Consider the following 15,620-nt stretch of genomic DNA (forward strand, 5'->3'; position numbering starts at 1 on the left):
TAAGAGCTGTAAGTGGGGGCACCTGGGTGGCTCAGTTGGTTAAGCAACTGCCTTCGGCTCCCATCATGATCCCGGGGCCTTGGGATCAAGCCCCATGTTGGGGCTTCTCCCTCTGCCTGTGTTCTTTCTCTCTCTGTCAAATAAATAAATAAAATCTTAAAAAAAAAAAAAAGCTATAGGTGGAGGGCAATGAGGTTTAAGTGAGCAAAGACTTCATTAAGGAACTCTGAACTTAGTTTTGAAGAATGAGCCTTTTTTATGGGCAGAGACTGAGGGGAAGAAGATTTTGGGGAGAGGTCTGGGACTGGGAGTGGACACTGGATGTGTTCCCAGGTTCTCAGGGAGCTGGAGCCTGGTTAGGTGGTATGCAAGGAGGTGGGAGAAGTTGTCTAGAATCAGGGGAAGTGTTTCAAGATTCTGGGAGGAGAGTGATACAACTGGGTTTGATCACTAGCTACATCGAGAGATAGAAGACCTACCTGAGAAATGTTCTTTAGATAGAATAATCTCTATCATTTTTTAAAGATTTTATTTATTTATTTATTTATTTATTTATTTTAGATTGAGAGAGAGAGCACGTGGGGGAGGAGGAGGGACAGGGACAAGCTCAGATGCAGGGCTCGATCCCAGACTGAGATCATGATCTGAGCCGAAACCAAGAGTCGGATGCTGAACCCACTGAGCCACCCAGGCGCCCCTGGAATAATCTCTATCTTGAGGTTATATCTAGGATATGCTCCAGACATATACAATCAAGACACCCAAACATCACAGAATAACAGGAAACTAAGACACCAGCTTCCTTCTCGTTAGCTAACTCCCACATTTCTGATGATTTTGCGGGGGGAAAAGAAGGATGCATTCGTTTTCATTGCAAGCCTACCTCTTTTGGACTTTGGAAATATGGGTAGAAAAAGAGTTAATGCGGAGAAAGAAGAGACCAGACAGGAGAAAAAGGGAACGGAAAAGACTCCGAGGTTTGGAACAGCACAGAAGGGTGAATAAAAATGGAAGCTGTGGAAACATGTTTCTCACCTGCCCCCTTCTGCTCCTCCCCTGAAACCCCGCCTAGGAGGCCAAAGGCCATATCCGGTGGCCTGCACTGCCACCTGCAGGTAAAGTCCTGAATCACCGCCGGTATTTCATGCTGAGCTTTGGAGAAAGCAAGATGTCACCAGAATACCCCTGGGCTACCATCAGGCTGCCCAAAAGCTGGGCCAGCAGGTAACTATTCTGTTCCTTACATTTCAGACTGGCTGACTTTTAAAGGATCATTCTTCATGAATATTAAAAGGTACTTTTTTCTTCTCTGTTTTTACATCTCTGAAGTCCAAGCATGTCTTGGAATTAATCGTCAGTTTAATCCACAGACTGTTTTCCCCACTGTGATACACAAAGGAGCATCTTACAATTGATATCATCTTATACTTGGAGAAATATGGCAATATTTATTTTGCATACATCAGACGTACGGCCTGATGGACAAGGCATGACTTTTGGAACGTGAAAGATCTACTGTCACCTTGAATCTCTAATACCGCTTCTTTCTTATATTCTGGATCTCCATTATTTACTAGTTACTTGATTTTTGGCAAGTGAATTATCTGAGTCTCAATTTCTTCATGCTGTGTATCTTCATCCTATGTATCTTGTATGGTTTTGTCAGAGTTAAGTGATACTCTATATAAAGTCCTTGAATGGCTCCCACCTAGCCTATTAAAGCACTCAGTAATTAAGTCTTAAGCAGAAGCCACTATCTTTGCCCACTGTAATTCAAAACCTCCCGTCACCAAACTGTGTTTTCCTTTGTGCCCTTAAAACTAGGCAGCTCGGCTTCTGCTTTATTTTGATCAACCTGGAAGTGCAGAGCCCAGCCTTCTAAGTAAAGCTTTTCCAGTGCTTAAGGCAGTCGAACCTAAATGAAACCGAAAAATGACAAGGAAAACAGATAATGCTATCTATCGCTGCCCGCTGGATTCCATTTGTAGCTCTCCCTAGCAATCACAGGATAAAAGAAAGCCCCGTGTTGAAGGGCAGGGCATAAGCAGCTGGGTCTTGAAGCCTCAGTTAGCTCTGCAGGGAGGCAGCTCTGAGGAGCACCCCGATGGGGATAGAGCTTATAAAGATGTCTTGGAGCAGGCTTTCATGTTTGCCAAGTGGCTAACCCTTCAGCCCCCTAATATCCCTTCTTTCTTAAATGATATGAAATTGTACAGTCCAAGTTCTTAGCACAAGTCCCAAGGAGAGGGAAGCAGCAAGAAAAGGGGAAGAAATCAAAGCTTTTCATGGTGCCCGCCCTGTGCTCTCTCTTCTTGGTAAAACCATTGCATTTCTGGGGGTTGCGTTGGGAGGAGGAGCTGAAGTGGGAGAAATGGAGATTTTTTTTAAAGGTTGATTTGTTTGTTTTAGAGAGACAGAGAGACAGAGTGCAAGAGAGAACAAGCAGGGAGAGAGGCAGAGGGAGAGAACCTCAAGTAGACTCCCTGCTGAGCTCAGAGTCTGACATGGGGCTTGATTCCAGGGTCATGAGCTGAAACCAAGAGCCAAACACTTAACTGACTGAACCACCCAGGAACCCCTAGATGGGAATCTTGAAATACTCCTCCTGCCTGGGTCCCCCTCCCGCTGTCCCTCTGTCCCTATTCCTAGCCATTGTTCAATTTTATCTTCACAGCTCTCCTACATAGGTTGTAAGCTCAGTTGATACCTTGGGGTCCCTGATGGATTAAGAATCTTGCAGGTATGTGATAAAGTTTGAATGCAGGTTGATGTGACATCCACCTGTGGGTTTTGTTTTGTTTTTTCCTGGAGAGCGCCCTGCCTCACCACATTCCCTACCCCAAGTAGAAACCACACCTGCATCCATACCCACCTTCCCAGTAGGCATTTTTGCAGAGAGAGTGTTTATATTACTCATATATTAAGTTTGTTAACATCTGCTCATTTGTTTATGCCCCAGAACAGCTTATAGAGAGAAAACCATTGGGCCCATTTAAAAATGAGAAACTAGACCCCAAAGAAGGGAAGTCACTGGTCCCAGGTTAGAGACAGACTCTACACAGGGAAGCTCACATCCGAGCCCAGATTTGACAATGACAAGCCGCATGTGTTGCCAATAAGGCACAAAATCCTAATTTTTATACTTAAAAAAGATGAAAACGTATATTTTCTAGGAATAGCCTATTTTGGTGACCAAAATGGCCCATGTTTCGAGGCTTCCTTAAGTTCCATAATAAACAAGGATGGTGTGGTGAGTGGGGACAGATGGTGACAAGTATGTATTGAACGTTAGAGTCTCTTTTCACCTACTTTCATGTATGTTAGCGATTTAATTACATCTCTCCAAAAGTTTCCTTCACCTGTATAAAAAGTTATAAAAACTTTAATTAAGCACTCGGTGAGCTTTCGAGGGGACATCTGATAGCTCTCTGTGGTCTTGTGTAACTCTATTGTCCCACCTGCTATGATAATGAAATCGTAGGAACAGCAGGAAATGTATGCAATATACTACCCTGGCCAGGCTGCCATGTCATCAGAAGAGGGAAGGGAGGCAGGTCAGGGCAGTGTGGCTGGAGGTGTTTATGACGGGGGCAAGTCACATGCTCACACTGCCGAAAATGCGGACATGTGCAGAGTGAGATTGCATAGATGACCTCCTACTACCACGTGCTTCAGGGGAGAGGCCCACAGTGCCATGGAGGGGCTGGAAGGAGACTTAGCGGTCAGAGACCTGACATGGAACTCCAGGGCTGCCTCTCACCAGGATCAGGACGTTGGATATGCCGCCTTCTGTGCCTCTTTCCGCTCGTGGGTGAAACCAGGCTCATGGTTCCAACCTTGCAGGTCGGTCCTGAGGGTGAAGTGAGTTAATACTGGAGCAAGCTAGAGAAGATATTCTTCAGCACAATCCCAAGTGTCATCCCTACTACGGAGAAGAAGAAATAGAGGCCCAGAGAGAAGGAGAGGTCCCTGCAGGAGGCCACACAACCTCTGACGATTGGAGCCAAAATTCGAACCTGGATGTGGATGACCTAATGTTCATATGCTTTCCCCGTTCCATTCCTGTTTGACATACCCCAGCAATCATTTGATGTTCTTTCCTCTCCTGGAACATTCTTTTTTTTTTCTAAGGTTGCATTCATTCATTCATTCAGTCGTTTAAAGAGCATGCATGCCAGTGAGCAGGAGGGGGAGAGGCAGAGGGAGAGAGAGAATCCCAAGCAAACTCCACACTGAGCATGAAGCCCGAGGCTGGGCTCGATCTCACGACCCTGAGATCCTGATATGAGCTGAAATCAAGAGTCGGATGCTTAAACGACTGAGCCATCCAGGTCCCTCTTTCCTGGAACATTCTGACTCACAACGAGGTTTTCTGAGCAGACTTCTCCCTTGGGATGTGGCAAGTGGCCTTTAATGGTCACATCCCCAGGTATAATGTCCATTGCAAGTGAGTATGTTGGCTTTTGAGTTTACATTTTCAGCCTCTCTTGAGAACGGCCAAGTGTGAAAGACATCTCCAGCCTCTGCGTCTCCAGTAAGGCTTATAGTCTCCTATGCTTGAACCAAAACACGGAAGGCTCTTCTGAGGGGACCCACACCCTGTACGTTTCAGGTGTCAGAAATGACAACAGCACTTCGTGCATCCACAGTTATCCCACCGGCATTTAACAGACAGAAATGAGTTAGAGACGACGGCAGGAGATGGCTGTTTCTTTTTGTTTGAGAAATATCCTTTTGTTTGCATTACAATAGATGAATCTTCAGGACATGTGGGTGGCTCAGTCGGTTAAGCGTCTGCCTTCAGCTCAGGACATGATCCCAGGGTCCTGGGATCGAGCCCCGCATCGGCCTCCTTGCTCAGCGGGGAGCCTCCTTCTCCCTCTCCCTCTGCCTGCCACTCCCCCTGCTTGTGCTCTATCTCCCTCTTTCTCTCTCTGTCAAATAAATAAATAAAATCCTTTAAAAAAAGAATAGATGAATCTTCTTAAGTCTGAGCTAAAATTAAGGCAAGCTATGCAAATTCTTTGTTGAAGAAGGCAGGGTAATATACATAAATAATGTAAATATATTTAGGTAATGATTTCTGTTGTCCAGCATCATGTCATTTATTGATCCAATGATGGGTACACATGTATTTTATATATGTTTGTATAGTATCATAATGTTTTATATACAGTTAACCATTGAACAACACAGGTTTGAATTGTGAGGGTCCACTTCCATGTGGATCTTTTTCGATAAGTATAGGACTGTAAATATACTACATATATATTTTCCCTTCCTTATAAGTTTGAAATAACATTCTCTTTAGCTAATTTCATTGTAAGAATACAGTATATAATATCTGCAATATTATATACTGCATATATACAATATGCTTGAATCGACTGTTTATACTATTGGTAAGTCTTCTGATCAACAGTAGTGTATTTGCAGTTAAGTTTCTGGGGAGTCAAACGTTATTCACGGATTTTCTTTAAAATGTATTTATTTATTTGAAAGAGAGAGAGACGTAGTGTGAGGTGGGGGAGGGGCAGAGGGAGATGGAAAAATCCCAAGCAGACTCTGCGCTGACCGTGGATCCCATTGTGGGGCTCAATCCCAGGACCATGAGCTCATGATCTGAGCCAAACCAAGAGTCCATTGCTCGACCAACTCTACCCTTCCCCCCAAGGCGCCCCTGTACGGGGATTTTTGTGCAGGTGTCAGCACCCCTAAATCCTGTGTTACTCAAGGGCCAACTGTATATGTACACATACGTATAGAAGTCTGTGGACACACATACACACACGCGCCCAGGGCAAAAGGCCACAGTTAGGCACAGCTGAGGCTTTTTACCGGACTTACAGCAGAAAATCAGACCCAAACCAAATTGCTCTGAGCCTTCTTTTTTCACGGACTCTGTAAGATCCTGGAAAGGAGCCTCAGAGATTTCTGTAGTAAAGATGAGCAGAGTGGCAGATCTTTGGAATAAGACGTGCTGAGATCTGGGGCCGCTTGCGCAGCATGGGTGGGGGACCGGAGGGGCTGTGCTCCTGGATATGGAGATGCCTGATGCTCCCGGATACGGAGATGCCCAGTGCTCCCAGATACGGAGATCCCCGGTGCTCCCTGATATGGAGATGCCCGATGCTCCCAGATACGGAGATGCCCGGTGCTCCCAGATATGGAGATGCCCAGTGCTCCCTGATACGGAGATGCCCGATGCTCCCAGATACGGAGATGCCCGGTGCTCCCTGATATGGAGATGCCCGATGATCCCGGATACGGAGATGCCTGATGCTCCCAGATACGGAGATGCCCGGTGCTCCCAGATGTGGAGATGCCCGGTGCTTCCTGATATGGAGATGCCTGGTGCTACCAGATATGGAGATGCCTGGTGCTCCCAGATATGGAGATGCTCAATGCTCCCAGATACAGAGATGCCCGGTGGTCCCTGATATGGAGATGCCTGGCACTCCCACATATGGAGATGCTCGATGCTCCCAGATACGGAGATGCTTAGTGCTCCCAGATACGGAGATGCCCGGTGCTCCCCGATATGGAGATGCCCGGTACTCCCCGATATGGAGATGCCCGGTGCTCCCAGATATGGAGATGCTCAATGCTTCCAGATACGGAGATGCCCGGTGCTCCCTGATATGGAGATGCACGAGGCTCCCCGATATGGAGATGCCCGGCCGTGCTGAGTGGGGCAGTGGCTCTGTGCTTCCAAGGCTGGAACTTCCAGGAGCAGAGGCATAGCTCACTCCGGGAGCCCCAGCGGGAGGTGGACACCGCTCCGCTTCTACTCTCCTAGCCCCAGGGGGAGACTGCGTCATCCCCTCTTTGACAAATGGGGACTCCAAAAGTGGTACCTGAGTCACAGAACGTTGGCATAGAAACATAACAAAGCACTCGAGGAGCACTATGGCCAGAGGGAGGAAGACTAGGGAAAACGTCAAGAACGCAAGTAGACAATGAATTTCAGATAAAGACTTAAATTAAAGATAGATTCAGGACTTAAATGATCTACTCAGCAAATTTACTGGAAAGCTACCAGAACTTCATCTCTAGCCCCTGACTTGAACTAAAGCCTCTCACTGGCATGGGTCGCTTCTGATGCCCCAGGAAGTGCCGAGCCCCGTGTCCGTGGGCTCAAAGTTCTCAAAAATTTGCAAAACAAAGTTAATTTATTTATTTATTTTTAAGATTTCACTTACTTATCTGACAGAGACAGAGAAAGAGTAGCAGGCAGAAGGAGAGGGAGAAGCAGACTCCCCACTGAGCAGAGAGCCGGAGGTGGGGCTCGATCCCAGGACCCTGGGATCATGACTTGAGCGAAGGCAGATGACCAAAGGACTGAGCCACCCAGGTGCCCCACAACAAAATTATTTTAAGCACCAACAGCTAAGACCGCTGTCTCTTCTCCCCTAGAGCAATAGGCTTTCCTTGTGGGCCCAGGACTGAGAGATCCCGGGACATGGGACTTTCAGTGCTAAAATCAGCCAAGTCCCGGGCAAACTGGGGTGAGTCGGTTATCCCACTTTCCATTCTTCCCTTCCTACATCTCTGTCATCAGATGGCACTGGAAAAAATACAGAGTCTATGAGATCTGGCAGAGGGGAGATTGAATAAGGGATGCATTTAGTTTTGGCCTGGTGGGGTAGATGCCTGTGGTTGGCGATCATTCTGCGTTAAGTTATGGATAAGTGTTGCAGTGTAAGATCAGCGTCCAGGGTGCTAGCACTGACCCACTCAGAATTCTCTGACCCATCACAGCGCCCCACTCAGCATTCTCTCACCAAGACACAGAACCTCAGCTCACGCCACATTATGACCATGTCCTACTGCGCCCGGCACCTGGAGAACAGGTGTAGTGGGGGAGAACAAGGTTTGGAGAGTACAGGGCCAGAAATCAATGTGTGGAAAGCCTTCCAATGATCGAATATATACAATTGATGATAGAAGATGGAATTCTCATTGGTATTTAGTCAAAATGGAAGTTCTCCCCTCTCAAGAATCAACTCGAGAATGCAGTGTTATACCAATACAAAGGCATCATGGATTTTTTCTTTTTGGGAATTGAGTGAAGTGTTGTTTTTCAGATTTCCTATTTGAAAGGTTTTATAATGAATGTGTTGGTGTCTGAATTCATATGTGTGATACATCCCAATTATCAAGAACAAAACAATTTTTGATCAACTCTACTAAAGGAAAGGATAACTTTTCTTGTTATTTTCTCTATGGAAAATATACAATTGCAATTATGTAGTGAGGTGATCAAAGAATATGAAGCCAAAAAATGTAGGAAAATAAAAACACTACTACAGACATGTATTAAGCAGTCATTTCATAAAAAATATTATGCCATCTTTCTGGATTAGGGGGATAGTTGAGATATTTGTCAACATATTAAATTTTTTTTCTGTTGTGATTTCTTTTCACACTTTGGACAAATACTCACTTTTGTACCAAATTTTGTGTTTATGTTTGCATTTTTCATAAAAGGTCTTTTAATAAATAAAATTACATGAATTTATTCCTCAGCCCTGGATCTTTCTCTGAAAGAAATGTATAAAAATCCTACAAGAACAGATAGGAGTCTATATGCATTTAAAGTGGTGGGGTCCTTAGGCAATGTGGAATCCTATAAAGCATTAAAAAAAAGATAAGCAAATTTCACTGTATAAATAGCATGGTAAAAGATGACTTCAGTAAAGTCAATAGAAAATTATAAATTTTGAAAAATATGTTTGCAACCGGGATAGCACAGAGTGTTAATATCGAAACTGTATAAGGAGATCTTAAAACCAATAAGAAGAGAATGCACAAACCATTTGAGAAAAAAATAACATAAGATGTGAAGAGGCAGCATTTCTTTTAAGCACATGTATTAGGCCAGAAAGCACATTGTAGCAGTTAATTTAGGTTTAATATTACACAGACCCAGAAGTCTGATAACAATTAAGTCAGAGAATGGGAGCATAATAACCAGAAGAACCCATTCACATGGGAACATGAAACACATCTAAATAACTCATGGGCCAAAGAATCCATCATGGAAATTAAGCAATTCTTGAGAATTGGACAATAGTAAGAATACCTCATATCAAAATTTGTGGGCGGGGCAGGGGGGCTCCTGGGTGGTTCAGTTGGTTAACCCTCTGACTCTTGGTTTTGGCTTGGGTCATGATCTCAGGATCCTGGGAAAAGTTGTGGGAATGTCCCTAAAGCTAGAGCCTTAAATCTTTATGTTGGGAAAGAAGGTTAAATGAGCTAAGTGTCCACCTCCAAGAAAATTCTTAATAAGGATACGGTACCCGAAGAGGTCAGAAGGAAGAAAAAATACAGAAGCACAAGTTAATAAAATAGAACACAAAGAAAATCACTCAAAAAAAAAAAGGAAAATGCTTCCTTTGCTTTAATTAATAAAATGGAAAATTCTGATGTGGTTGAGCAAGAAAAGAAAGAAAAGGCTTTAATAAATATTAGGAACTAAAAGGATCACGATTGGAGATACAGTGTAGATAATGGTAAAAGAAAATCATGAATGAATTTACACCAACTAATTAAAAACTGAGATATATGGATCATTTTCTAGAAATTATTTAGTTCTGATTATATTTATCTAATTTTCTAATTGCACAAGTAACTTAACAAAAATTGTATTTCAAGAAGAACCAGAAACCAGAATTGATGTTTAACCATTACAATATTTTTTAAAATCAGTAAATGACAGTCTATTTCCTGAATTGACTCTGGGTCAGATGTTTTAGGAGCTAATTTTTGCAAAAATGAAGAAATACATTATCTGCATTTATACATAATATTTCAGAAAGTAGAAGAAATGAAGTGAGCCTCCTTAACTCCCTTTCTGAAGTTAATAATGACTTTGACACCAGACTGAAAAAGAACAGCACAAAATGTATTATGCAATCTCTCTCATGAAAGTAAACTCAAAAATCCTGAATAAATAGTAGCAAACAGAAGTTACCACTTGATTATTTTTAAAACCATTATGATCAAGGTTGATTTATCATGAGACTTCCTGGATGATTTAAGACGAGAAAAAACTATAAATGCAATTCATCACACAAACTAATTTAAAGGATAAGAACTTTCTAAAGTACCCAAATGGACATAAAACAAGAATTTATTAAAATCCAGTATCCATCTAAGATTTGCATATACACATATGCACACACAAAGCATAGAAAGCTAAACCTTAACTTATAAATATTATCTCATTCAACACTACAAACTACTTTATGTTTAATAGTGAAATGTAGAGCCATTATTTTGCAAGTCAGGAACAATCAAAGATGAGTCCAGTGCAGTAGGAAAAGGTAGAAACAGCTCTAAAAAAGGATGAGCTAGCTTCTATGGAGGGAAAACAGATTTTATTGAATGATGCAGAGTAAAGAAATTAAGCAAGCTCTTGGATTGGAAGACATGCTTTCATAAAGATGCCAATTATTTTCAAATTAGTATATAAATTTCATGCAATTCTAATCAAAATCCAATGGGTTTTTGGTAGAACTAAAATGCTCATTCTACAATCTATATGGGAAACATAAGGCAAAAAAAAACCCCTGGAAACAAACAAACAAAAAAACCCCACATAATTCTGAATTAGAACAAGGTAAAGAGACTCACCCTACCAGATATATATATTTATTATAAAGTAATACCAATTAAGAGAGTGTGTATCAGTGCATGGTAGAAAAAAAGCAAGTTCAGGAAAGATAATGTACCTGACACTATTTATGTCAAGCGTCAAACATACAAAAATAATATGATTTATGCACATGGAAGAAAATGTGCAATGAAAACATAAATATTAATAAAAGTGTAAGTTATCAGAGGCACCTGGGTGGCTCAGTCAGTTAAGCTTCTGACTTCAGTTCAAATAATGATCTCAGGATCCTGGGATCAATGGAGCCCTGTGTTGGGCTCCCTGCTCAGCGGCGAGTCTGCTTCTCTCTCTCCCTCTGCCTCTCCCCCTGCTTGTGTGTGCTCGCACTCTCTCTCTCTCTCAAATGGATAAATAAAATCTTTTTAAAAAAAGAAAGTGTCAATTTTCAAATTTCAGATTTGTAGTTCCTTTAAATGGGAAGAGAGAGGTACAAACCCACAGAGGCTATAGGTACAATTGTAATGTTTTATTTAAAAAAAAAAATTTCTAAAGCAGAGATTCCCAATTTTCTTGGTTCATAGCACCTTTATTATCTCCATTCTTTTGTGATGCTACCCAAGCTGAAAGAAACATCTAAAGGTTCCCTTTATTAAGTATTTAGAGTCCAAAAATTTTGATAGTAATGGTTGTGAGGTGTCCAATGTCCCCATGTGTCCCTTGAAAACTAAAAACATACGATGGCATTCCTACGAGTTCCCTGTGGCACACAGTTTGGGAACCACAGATTTTTAAAACAGATCTTGAAAATAATCTAAATTCAACCAAGCTGGTTGATAGATCCATGAAAGTTTGTTGTATTTTCTCTCTACTTTGATGAATTGGGCTGAGTGCTTTGCACAAGTCATTCCATTTTGTCCTCACAAAGGATCCTGTGTTCTCTTCCTGTGTGAGAAGAAACAGGTTTAATAAGTTGGAGAGAATTCGCTGTCACACACTTGTAAGTGCTGAGGCCTAGACTGAAGCCAGTCCTCTCTGATTGAAGGCCACCGGGTCATGCGTTAATGGGACAGACCACTACTGAACATATGTTTCAGGTACTAAACCCTGTCAGCCAAGGGAGAGTGGACATAGCCATTGTCCTTGCACATGTGGTGGGAGACAAACAGGGAAGGAGTGTAAGCACCGGGGAAAACGTGTGCTCAACCCAGTAGTGAGCAGTCAGAAGTCAGGAGGGGCTTGGGGTTGAGTTTGTGCTGAGGCTTGCAAGATAAATACACATTTGTTTATGGGGATCCACCAAAGTACAAAGACAGAGAGATAAGGAACCCTGTGGTCATTTTAAAAAGCAATGGGTTATGCCCCAATGGCCAGGGCAAATATTAAATTATTTGTAAGGACTGCACCGTGATCTTACCCCCCTCCCTTGGCCCCCAAATTGTTAGTGACTTTGACTACTCAGAGTCCAATTCCATTTTATTTCTATCACATCTTCCCATTCCTCCCAAACAACATAAAAGCTTTACACTAAAGATACATCTTTTACATGTCGAGTGTCAGCTTACTCATTTCTGTATTTCCTAAGACCTCAGCCTATGTCCTGAATATGTTCTAAAGGAAATAGCAATTTTGAATATTTTTTGAAATCTGGATTGTTTGGGCTCACAAGTATTAAGCTGAAGGAAAAAGGAAAGGCTCAGTGGGTTTTCATATATGCTCTAGCTGTCCTATGAATCCCCTGGGTCTTAGGAATTTACAGAAAGTTACAAAAGTCCCTGCCATCTTGATGTCAACTTCTAATGTTCCAATTGCAAAAGCAAGTGAATGTTCTCAGCAGTCCTGGCTTCAGAGGTCCCTGGGAAATAGAATTCCATTTACACAGCAAGGCTCTGGGTCAAAAATCTGCCTGGGTTAAGTGGTGACTTTCTCTCCTTTGAAATTCATTTGAGTTCTGTTTCCTGCCTGTGTAGTCCTCCCCTTCTTGTGATGACAAACCTTGGCTTACCTTTAGTCTGGGTTTTCTAGGTCTCAACACCAAACTTTAAACTGCTTGTTTTGGGGTGCCTGGGTGACTCAGTCGTTAAGCGTCTGCCTTCTGCTCAGGTCATGATCCCAGGGTCCTGGGATCGAGCCCCGCATCGGGCTCCCTGCTCGGCGGGAAGCCTGCTTCTCCCTCTCCCTCTCCCCCTCCTTGTGTTCCCTCCCTCGCTGTGTCTCTCTCTGTCAAATAAATAAATAAAATCTTTAAAAAATGATAGAGATTATTCCATCTAAAGAACATTTCTCAGGTAGGTCTTCTATCTCTCGATGTAGCTAGTGATCAAACCCAATTGTATCACTCTCCTCCCAGAATCTTGAAACACTTCCCCTGATTCTAGACAACTTCTCCCACCTCCTTGCATACCACCTAACCAGGCTCCAGCTCCCTGAGAACACCTGTGAACACATCCTGTGTCCACTCCCAGTCCCAGACCTCTCGCCAAAATCTTCTTCCCCTCAGTCTCTGCCCATAAAAAAGGCTCATTCTTCAAAACTAAGTTCAGAGTTCCTTAATGAAGTCTTTGCTCACTTAAACCTCATTGCCCTCCACCTATAGCTTTTTTTTTTTTTTAAGATTTTATTTATTTATTTGACAGAGAGAGAAAGAACACAGGCAGAGGGAGAAGCCCCAACATGGGGCTTGATCCCAAGACCCCGGGATCATGATGGGAGCCGCAGGCAGTTGCTTAACCAACTGAGCCACCCAGGTGCCCCCACTTACAGCTCTTAACAGCTCTCTGTAAATATGTTCATTGGTATGCCAGTCACCTCATGAGTTATCAATGTGGCAGTCTTCCTCTGTCCGTCCGATTTCTATCCATATCCCTAGCACCTCGAACAGAGCCCAGGTTATAGTAGATACTCGACTGATATTTATTGAATGAATGAATAATTGAATGATTCTTTTCTAAAATATACCAGAATGGACAGGGAAATTATTTTTAACTTTTGCACATTAAAAGCTTTTAAAACTCCTGACGTCCAGACTCCACCCAGAAGCAGTGAAATCAGAACTTCTCAACTGATGTTTGGGTTGAGCCCAGGCATGGGTATTTTGTAAAGCTCCCCAGGTGATCTCAAGGTACAACCAAGGTTGAGAATCACCTCCATGGCAATGGTTCTCAAAGTGTGGTCCCAGGACCAGCATTAGAATATTACTATCCTCTTATTTGAAATGAAAATTCCTAGGACCCACCCTATACTATAGAATCAGAAATGGCAGGGCTGGGGGGATGGAGGGAGTTGACAAGAATCTGTGTTTTAACAAGGACTCCCATGATACAAAGTCAAGTTTGAGAAGGACTGTCTTAGTGGTTTACTTTAAATAAGTTATAGAGACTGTGTGTGAAGGAATCCCTCCCACCTTTTTCTTCTAATTTGATTCTGGCCCCTATTTCTTGCATATGGCTGTGCTTGCAGACAAACAACAAGCCCCTTTTAGTTGAAGATTTTTTTTTTCCAATCTAGTTTTGTCTTACGATCAACATCAACTTATGGTAAAATAGCTTACCTATTTTATGTGGTTTTTTTTTTTTTTTCAATCCTTAAAAAAACCAGAGAAGTATTCTCATGGCTATTTTTTCAAATCCTGGAACAGAAATGAACAAAACCCAACATACATGGAACTTGTCCCATATGCCAGGCATGGTGCTGAAGTGCCCCATCATCTTACAATAAATCTAAGACATCCATCCCACAGAGGCGGAAAGAAAGGCTGGAAAAAATAGGATGAGTCCACAGGGACACAGCAGAGATGTGAACGCAGATCTGTCCTACCATCCGGTCGTTCTCAGGATTCTGATGACCCCCATTTTGTTATTTTGCCCATAATCCCATAGTTTTCTTTCTTTTTTTTTTTTAAAGATTTTATTTATTTTTGACAGAGAGAGAGAGTGTACAAGCAGGGGAAGAAGCAGGCAGAGGGAGAGGGAGAAGCAGGCTCTCCGCCGAGCAGGGAGCCCGATGCGGGGCTCGATCCCAGGACTCTGGGATCACGACCCGAGCCGAAGACAGATGCTTAACCATCTGAGCCACCCAGGTGCCCCAATCCCATAGTTTTCATGAGGAAAATCGGCTGCTCTCAAGAATCCCTGGCTAGCTCTCAAACAGAGGTGGTCACTTTGAGCACATTAAGTACTCACGCTGTTTCCTGCTCATTTGCAGTGGAATACACTCAGGGCTTTCTTTTTCTCTAAGACCTTGGAAAGAAACATGGTTTCACAATGCATCTAGGGTTAAAAGGACAGTTTTCTTCTAAAATGTCTACTTCTCTGAAACTCATACGCTTTGTTCCAAATCTGCGGTCTGAATTCTTGGATTCATTATTCACATGCTTCCTTTTTGAATCGTGAACCTTAGTACAGTTGTACAGGCTCTGTGCTAGGCTCTGTGGGGGACCAGCAGTGAGAAAGACAGACAAACCCCACTTGCTCACCTTCAAGAAGAACCGCATACATAAAACTAACCAATGAAGACACTAAGTCTACATGTTATGACTGTATTATCCAGGGCAATATGATAAGAGGACCTCTATGAGTTCAATTCTATAGTGTCTTGTGTGTACGTCTTAAGAGGTCTTTTGAACAGAAAGATCTTTGAACCTATGCTTCTCTATTTTAGTTTTTTGGGGAACCGGTATGGATGGTGTTTATTTTGGGAAATAGAGTAAATATTCCCAAGTTTGGAAGAGTCAGCCTATCAGAAGATGCAAACCCAACATTCCATTTCTAAAACAGGACACCTCAATCATCAGACCTCTTTCTCTGGGGAATGGCCAGCCAGCGTCTTCAGCAATTATACCAGTCAGAAGAGAAATTTCCGTGACTTCCGTGGGCCATTAAATCTGATACCGTCAGCAAACTGGAAGGCATTTCCAGTGAAGGTGGCTTCACATACAAAAGCAGCAGAACTGAGTACCACAAGCTCATGGCAAACCGCCAGGCCTGTTCCAGGACCCAGCCCTGCT

This window comes from Halichoerus grypus, chromosome 8 (genome assembly GCF_964656455.1).
Source record: "Halichoerus grypus chromosome 8, mHalGry1.hap1.1, whole genome shotgun sequence".
Classification (NCBI taxonomy): domain Eukaryota; kingdom Metazoa; phylum Chordata; class Mammalia; order Carnivora; family Phocidae; genus Halichoerus; species Halichoerus grypus.